This window comes from Silene latifolia, chromosome Y, assembly GCF_048544455.1.
Source record: "Silene latifolia isolate original U9 population chromosome Y, ASM4854445v1, whole genome shotgun sequence".
NCBI lineage: Eukaryota > Viridiplantae > Streptophyta > Magnoliopsida > Caryophyllales > Caryophyllaceae > Silene > Silene latifolia.
This window is the reverse complement of record NC_133538.1, coordinates 73,077,098-73,086,126: the sequence shown is the minus strand read 5'-3', so window position 1 is coordinate 73,086,126 and position 9,029 is coordinate 73,077,098. Positions and strand designations below refer to the sequence as shown.

The 9,029-nt window shown below is 35.7% G+C and overlaps 1 non-coding gene across 1 annotated transcript; it reads left to right on the top strand.

The window, feature by feature from the left end:
- The first annotated feature begins 4,841 nt into the window (after positions 1–4,841).
- LOC141636441 (small nucleolar RNA R71) lies at positions 4,842–4,948 on the top strand. Its single transcript, XR_012541051.1, has one exon. It is a non-coding gene; the product is annotated as a small nucleolar RNA R71 (small nucleolar RNA).
- The last annotated feature ends 4,081 nt before the right edge of the window (positions 4,949–9,029 follow it).

Below are 9,029 nucleotides of genomic sequence, written 5' to 3'. Positions count from 1 at the left end.
CTAATTTAATCATTTTACCTCAATTTATATCATGTTTATCTCATAGAAATCATGAATCGTGCAAAATAATTCAAATCTATACGAAATTTTACATACATTAAGAAAAATATGCATGTGAGGTCATATAAAAATTTCAAGCTCAGAAACTAAGTCTAACTATTTTTAGCATTTTAAACACCATTTTACTCACTAAAATGTAATAAAATTACTAAAAATTATTAAAATGAGCCATAAATTACCATAAATCATCAAAATGACCTAAATTCATTTTAGGATCAAAATATATAACATGCAAAATTTTTTCGTGATTTATAATATAAATTACAAAATCTCTAGTTTTATATGTTATACATTTAACTCAGAAAAACTATAAACCGATTATGCATGCAGCAACCATTTGCTCTGATACCACTTGAAAGGATTCTTTAACGCTCTAATTAAAATCTTTTAATTATAGATCTAAGTTACTCTTTAAATTAGATATTGATCTTATGCATGCATAACATAAATAAATCAAAGATTAAGAAAAATGCTTCTTACATTACGGAAATCGGATTAGGGCACAAGTAAGAACACCTTCCTTACTTGTTCTTGAGTTCAAAATATATGGATGATTCTTTTTGTCCCAAATGTATGAGAACCACCTTTCAATTGCACCAAGACTATCCCCCAATCCCACAAATCTTACAAACTAGATAATAGATGTCGTTTACCTTAAATTTAATCTAATATTATTTTTATTTACTACACTAATAAGTGTATCAATATTAGATATTATGAACAAAATTGAACATAAATAATTTATGTGTATTTTATAGAATAAGAGAAAAAGGGAGAGAAGAGATTTTGAGCATAACAAATCATATATGCAAAAATGAGAACAATCCTCTTATTTTCTATATGGCAACCGGTTTTATCCCCTAGGGTAGTCCAATTTTGTCTTCCCAATTTTGTTTTTGTTCTTCACAAGAAAAGCTAGGATAGGTGTAGGTCTCTTTTATGCAATAGGGTCACCATAATGTCCCAATTAGCATAAAATAATCACCCACTAACCTCTACATAAACCGGTTTTTATACTTAAAATGGTCCTCCATTTTATCTTTGTAATTTGTCTTTTATAATATATGTGACATGTGACATGTAATATATCATTAGGCATAATAATGTATATTTAACTAATTAAATATCATTATCTACTAAATAAATTACAAATAACAAATTAACAAGTAATTCACAATTACATGTATATAAAATGGGTCACATTAAGTCTAGTTAATATTGTAATACTCCGTATTTTAATAATAAATTGTGAAGATAATTTATGTAATTTAATAATTAATTAAAAGACATTTCTAATAGTAATTATAATAAGATGTTAATTACATAATAAATTAATAATGCAAGTCAGGAATTGGGTTTAGCTAATATTTAGCATTGGGCCGTGTGCCATTGTTGTTTGGACCGAAATCTATTAAGTTGGTACGAGTGTAATCAGGAATTAATAATAAATAATATGGGAATAATATTATTTAAAGGTAATTATAATTATAATAATAATAATAAAATAGTAAATATTATATGAGGAAATTATAGTTGTGATAGGATTAATAGTATATGATAAATAATAATGATTTAATTATAATGACAATTCCTACTACTAATTAGAATAAGGAAAGTTATATGGTTTCCTAATTGGCCTCGTATTCTCTAAATCTTACACTATAAATAACACCTCAAATCTGAGAAATAATTCACAAATTAAAAAGAAGAATAAAGAGCTTTTGGAGACGGAATTAGCAAGCGGTAATTAATAGGTAATAACGTTTAATCTCGTTTTATTTTCTTATACAGCTGAATGTCAGACGATCTTAAGACACTTAAAAACTGACCCAAACCTTGACGGAATGAGACGAAACTTTAGGAGGTAGTTCGTGGGGTTGCAATGGTTGGAATGGGTGTATTGGTGGTGTCTGGGAAGGCCTAGGGTGGCGGTGGCAGGCGCCTAAAGGTGGCTAGTCAGAAGGGTTATACGGGTTGGTTGTGGGTATTTGGGATGGTTATTTGACCCACTAATTGGACACGTCTTGACCTGGGGTTTGGGTGGTTGATCTTGGCGGCAGGGGGCGGTTGTGCTGGTGGTGTTTGGGTGGTCAGGGATGGTGGTTTGTGCGGTGGTGACGGGAAACAGGGGAGGAGGTGTTGTTCTGGGCAGGCGGTTTTCGGGGGGGTTTTAGGGGTTGTAGGTGGTCTTGTTGGGGGGGTTTCTGGGTGGCTTTTGTCGAGGGAGGATAGGGGAGTTGATTGGTGGTTGTAGGTGGCGGTGAAGGTGGTGTTAGGTGGTGGTTGGGGACGGGTTTGATGGGGTGTCGGTGGTGTTGCGGTTGGTGTCGTGTGATAGGGCGTGGGTTTGTGGGTTGTTGGTGGTGGTGTAGCTGGCGGTTAAGGGTGAGTTGGGTGCGTGGGGTTGCAGGCTAGGGGTGTCGAGGTTGGGTGGTGGCTGTGGCAGCGTGTGGTGTCGGGTTTGGTGGTTTTTAGGAGGGGAGTTGGTCACGGTTTATAAACCGTGTATGGGGGGTGATGTGTGTTGTTTTTGAGTCGGGTTTTATTTGGGTAACTCGGGTTATAATTGAATTGGGTTTTTAAGTACCATAGACCTTTAATCATAATAATAAATAATAGATTTGAATAATAAATATAAATTTATAAATAGTAATTTGAAGTAATAAATAATTGAATTGAATTATAATATTTTGATTAGGTGACGGTTGTGAAGAATTATAATCGAATCGGATTGCTTTATTTATTTGGATTTGCTTAAGCTGCATAATTGGAGTGCTTACTTGCCAGGTAGGGATAATCCTACTCAACTCGACTTTTAATTATCTATGTTTGGTATGGTGGATTACTTGCGTTAAAGTGAATTGATCGTATGTGAATTGTGTTGGTTGATATAATCGTAATTGTTGGAAGGGAGATTCATATTGTATATATTGGTTGATAATATCGTAAAGGTTGGAAGGGTGACTTATGTTGATTTGTGTCGGTTATATTGATGAGGTGAATTGAATTGTTATCGTTGATTGGAATGTGGTTATTATAAAAGCTGCGCGACAGTCAGTTGTACGTTGTTGAGGGAGTTTGTACACTGGGGTGATGGTAATATGTACATTGTGAGGGAGGGGTACTATTACATTTTGCGGTACGTTGTTAAGGGAGGGGTACCAAAGTAATGTGAGCACGTTGTTAAGGGAGTTGTGCTAAGTAAAGGAAAGGTGCACGTTGTCAGGGGGTTGTGCAATGAAAGTGAATTGAATTGGATTGATAATTGTATGTTCTTGTTGTTTAGTTTTATTCCTACTCAACCTCGCGGTTGACTGTGTATTCGTGAACATTTTTGTGGTGAACCGTTTTATGGGAGCAGATTTGACAGGTACCAAAGATTAGCTGACTTGGGAGCTTATGGGAATGCGTGAGGACTTGGACAACCTACCTAGAAGTCTAGACCACATAGAATGTTTTATCACTTTATTTATTTCCGCTGCGAGATGTATTTATTTTTATATTAAGCTTTAGTTGATTAAAATTGTAAAACATATGTAATCATTAAAGTTTTTATTTAAAGTACTTTGGTGAGTTGGACTTTGTTATCTACTACCTCGGGAAACCGAGATGGTAACAGTCCTATTTATTTGGGAATGTCTAGCTAAAGGCTCCTAAATAAATGGGGGTGTTACAAATATAATCTACAACATTTTGTAATTTTATCTAACAAATTTCTCTTATCTCAAATGTTTCATAAACATTAATCAATTTTAGTAAGATAACATATTAATTACTAAATTGAATCTTATTTAATCAAATTACAATAAGATATAATATTCTCTCTTAAATATATATCAATTTGTTCAATTTAAGGATTTAATCAATCTGTATCGTCATACAATTGATTAAATTTACAATTGAGGGAATCGTCTTTTAAGTATGACCTTAACGGATCAACTGGTCACCACCGTATAAACGACAATAATGTCAAACTCTAGTCAGCCAATCATCCGATTATTGTTCACCAGTTGACTTAAAAAATGAACCATCCCTTTACGTATTCATATTATGAGTTTCAAAAATGTGATCATACTATTGTCGAGGACACATACCCCAATAGGTTTGTTGTTGGAGACCTCTCCACTCTGGCATCTCATTGTTTGGAGCTTGTTGAGGAATTTGTTGAGGAATTTGTTGAGGAGGTTGTTGATATTGATTATTTAACTGCTGACCTCCTTGATTTTGCCTTTGATATCCTCCTTGTGGTTGATTACCACGATTATTAAGAGGTATATAAGTTTTCTTCTGTGGTTGTTGCTGCTGTGGATTTTGCACATTCTGACTAGACCATTGAAGGAAAGGATGCTCCTTCATTCTTTCATTGTAAAAGTTAGAGAAAGGTGTACCTTGCCTAAAAGATTGATTTAACCTGCTCCAATATGCTCAAACACTCAGCTGCATTATGACCATCCATACCACATCTAGCACAAGACTCCTCCTATTGACTCGTAGCATGAACCATCTCCTTATTAACCAAAGATTTGGTAGTCTTCGTCTCAGCAATTTGGGTAGAAATAGCCTCTAATTGTGCCGCAAGAGCACTATCTCCACCATTCCCACGCGTACTTCCTCTAAGATTTCCATACTTTGCAGTATGAGTAGCAATCTGATCAATTAACTTCCACGCGGTATTATCATTAGTGTAGTCCTGAAACCTCCCATTAGCTGAAAAATATAGTAAAGCACGATGATCGTCATATAACTCGTTATAAAACTGGTTGCAAAGAAACCAGTGTTGAAAGCCATGATGGGGAAGTGAACGAACCAACCGTTTGAAGCGAATCCATTCTTCATTCAAATCTTCAGCTGGTCCTTGTTTGAAACTAGTAATTTGACTTCTCAGCACATTAGTTTTCTGAGGTGGGAAGTACTTCTTGTAGAAAGCTAGAGCTAAAGTATTCCAGTCAGTAACTCCTTCATCCTCCATATCTATATCTCGCAACCACTCAGCAGCACCATCTTTTAGAGAAAAATGAAAAGTACCTACTTCACCTGATCTTGTGTCACCTCAGCTGTTAAAGGGATGGAGCAACAATAACTAACAAATCTCTCCATATTCTTTGCAGGGTCCTCAGTAGCAGCTCCTCCAAATAAATTTCATTCCACCAAATTGATGTAAGATGGACAAATCTCAAAAGTTCCATTGTCTGAGGTAGGAAGATTGAATCCTTTTGGGATGGAAGCCAATGCAGGCTCGGAATGACTGGCTAAGGTAGGCATGATGGTAATCTCAGAAACTGTGATTTCAACTGGAATTTCAAGATCAGAAGTAATATCCTCTTCAAAGGACTGATTTTATGAATTAGTAGAATGCTCCGTCTCAACGTCAAGTACACTCAATTCTTGTACTTGACCCACATCTTTCTGAAACTTTCGTCTGTAGCGAAAAGTATTTTCTGGATCAAGATCTATTGGAAAAATCTCGGACCTAGTTGACCTAGGCATACATGAAACTAACAAGAAAAGTGTGAGAATGGTCTCAAGGAACTACGTTCCCTGAGACAAAAAGACAAAATAAACAAAAACAAACAAGAAAATTGTTGCCTCCCCGGCAAAGGAGCCAAATTTTATAAGGCTAAAGTCTTATCACCAATATCAAAATAAATCTATCTCAGTACTAACAAAATAGCTAGTGGTAAGACAGGTATCGAATCCACATGGAGGCGGTAATAATTAGTTTGCTAGTATTTAAAGTGTCTTAAAGGTAACGATTTCTGGGGGGTTTTTGATTTGTTTGTTTTCTACCAACTAATAGCATGTAAATAAAAGGTGTTTAACAATAATATTAAAGAGTCTAGGATTCTTGTTCACTAGGTCAATTATATGGAGTTTCTTAATCAATTGGTAGGTCAATCAAATTATCTAAGGTCACAAGATTGATTAATTCTATTATGTCCTTTAGATTAAGTCTAACATGCAATCGCTAATATTAAACACAATATTTTTTATTATCGCAGCCTATATTAATTATAACCCTATCGGTGAAAGTATTAATTCGCTACACTAATTATCATTTCAGGCCTAAATCAAATAATTAGAATAAGAACAATCATCAAACGATTATTCATGTGAGATTACTAGCAATCAATTAATATTCCCCTTTCTAATCAACCTAGATCCCCTTTATCCTAGATGAAGAATTTAGCTACTCATATTGAATTCAGCAACAACAATAAAGATGGATGACAACATAATTGAAGACATGAAATAATAACAATCAATAAAAAGAATAAAACTTGAATGATTAATTAATGAAGAATGATTAGTACCTTAATAATTAACAAGGAAAGATTAAGAACAATGTATGAATGCCAAAATATGTTTACAGCCGTCTAGAAGTGAGTAAAAAGCGTACCCTCATAAATCCTATTAGTTTAGAATTTATATTACAAACAATACGTGTTTTAGGAAAACACGGAAATAAGACCGACAAAGAGGTTCCTCGATCGAGCCTCAGCATACTCGATCGAGCCCTCTCGTACTCGATCGAGGACCCAAGGCATCCAGCTTGATTTCTTCTTTACTTCTCTTCTCGTCTACAAGTCTCCTCGTTTCTCGTGCCATGCCTCGTGTACTCCACTATGCCATAACCGCAATGCTCATCTTAACTTAATTCACCTCGTAATGCGTCATTTCTGCATTAAAACTTAAAGAAGCGGCAGTATCGACAATTCCCTATAAAAGGCATATAAATGGTATAATAGGCACGAAAACGGTATATAGATCAACATGAAAGGAGTTATAAAAGTGCATATAAAAGTGATACATCAAATGTGTAACAATTACAAGGACAAATTGTTCACACGACTTATAATGCCTAATTAACACGGAGAAAAAGTTCACACAACGAGTCATAATGACATGGACAAATGGTTCACACAACGAGTCACAATGACTAATGAACAAGTACAAAGGGTGCGGACACTAAGTCACAATGATAATGACAAATGGTTTGGACAATGAGTCACAATGACAAGGACCAATGGTTCACACAACGAGTTGCAATGCCTTAGGAACAGGGACAAATGATTCACACAATGAGTCACAATGACAAAAACAAACGGTTCACATTAGTCACAATGCCTAACGAACAAGAACAAATAATTCACACAACGAGTCACAATGACAAGGACGAATGGTTCGCACAATGAGTCACAATGACATGGACAAATGGTTCACACAACGAGTCACAATGCCTACGAAACAAGGACATATGGTTCACACAACAAGTCACAATGAAAAATACAAATAGTTCACACAACGACTCACAATGACTAATGAACAAGGACAAATGGTTCGCACAATGAGTCATAATGCCTAATGAACATGGACAAATAATTCCCATAATGAGTCACAATGACAAGGACAAATAGTTCACACGAGTCACAATGCCTAATGAAATAGAACAAATAGTTCACGCAACGAGTCACGATGACAAGGACAAATGGTTCGCACAAGAAGTTAATATGACGAGGACAATTGGTTCACACAACGAGTCACAATGCCTAAGGAACAAGCACAAATGGCTCACATAACGAGTCTCACAATGAAAAATCGTTCACGAAAAGAGTCACAAAAACTAATGAACAGAGAAATGGTTCACAATAACAAGGACAAATGGTTCACACAACGAGTAACAATAACTTATGAACAAGGAGAAATGGTTCAAACAACGATTCACAATGACTAATGAATAAGGACAAATGGTTCACACAACGAGTCATAATGATAAGGACAAATGGTTCACACAACGAGTCATAATAAATAATGAACAAGGATAAATTGTTCACACAACGAGTCACAATGCCTAATGAAAAAGGACAAATGGTTCACACAATGTCTCACAATTACTAGGACAAATAGTTCAGTAGACTCACAATGCCGATTTAACACGGAGAAATAGTTCGCACAACGAGTCACAATGACATGGACACATGGTTCACGCAACGAGTCATAATGAATAATGAACAAGGACAAATAATTTGCACGCTAACTCATAATGATAAGGACAAATGGTTCGCAAAGTAAGTCACAATGACAAGGACAAATGGTTCGCACAACGAGTCACAATGTCTAAGTAACAAGGAAAAATGATTCACACAATGAGTCACAATGAGAAGGACAAATGGTTCATATGAGTCACAATGCCTAACGAACAAGATAAAATAGTTCACACAACGAGTCAGAATGACAAGGACGAATGGTTCGCACAATGAGTCAGAATGACATGGACAAATGGTTCACACAACGAGTCACAATGCCTACGAAACAAGGACATATGGTTCACACAATAAGTCACAATGAAAAAGACAAATGGTTCACACAACGAGTCACAATGACTAATGAACGGACAAATGGTTCACACAATGAGCCATAATGCCTAATGAACATGGACAAATAATTCCCACAATGAGTCAAAATGACAACGACAAATGGTTCACAAGAGTCACAATGCGTAATGAAATAGAACAAATAGTTCACACAACGAGTCACGATGACAAGGACAAATGGTTCGCACAAGAAGTTACTATGACGAGGACAAATGGTTCACTCAACGAGTCACAATGCTTAAGGAACAAGCACAAATGGATCACATAACGAGTCTCACAATGACAAATCGTTCACACAAAGAGTCACTGGTCGGTACTATGTCTTTTCGGTAACTTGTCATTAGGAGCACGTAGACCAAAACACAATTTATAACTTCACCAACAACTCTACAATTAGTAAAGAGGCAAGTAAAGGTCGGATCCCAAGGGACGGGAATTGAGATGAGATTTCTATTGCAACTAGTGGTGTCTTAGGGGTGTTACAATTGGGGTTGATGTAGAAGGTCACTAAACTAAATAGCAATGTAAGTAAACAAGCAAGATGAATTAAAAGGGTTGTAAACAATTGATAAAAAGCACTAGGGTGTCATGGGGTCA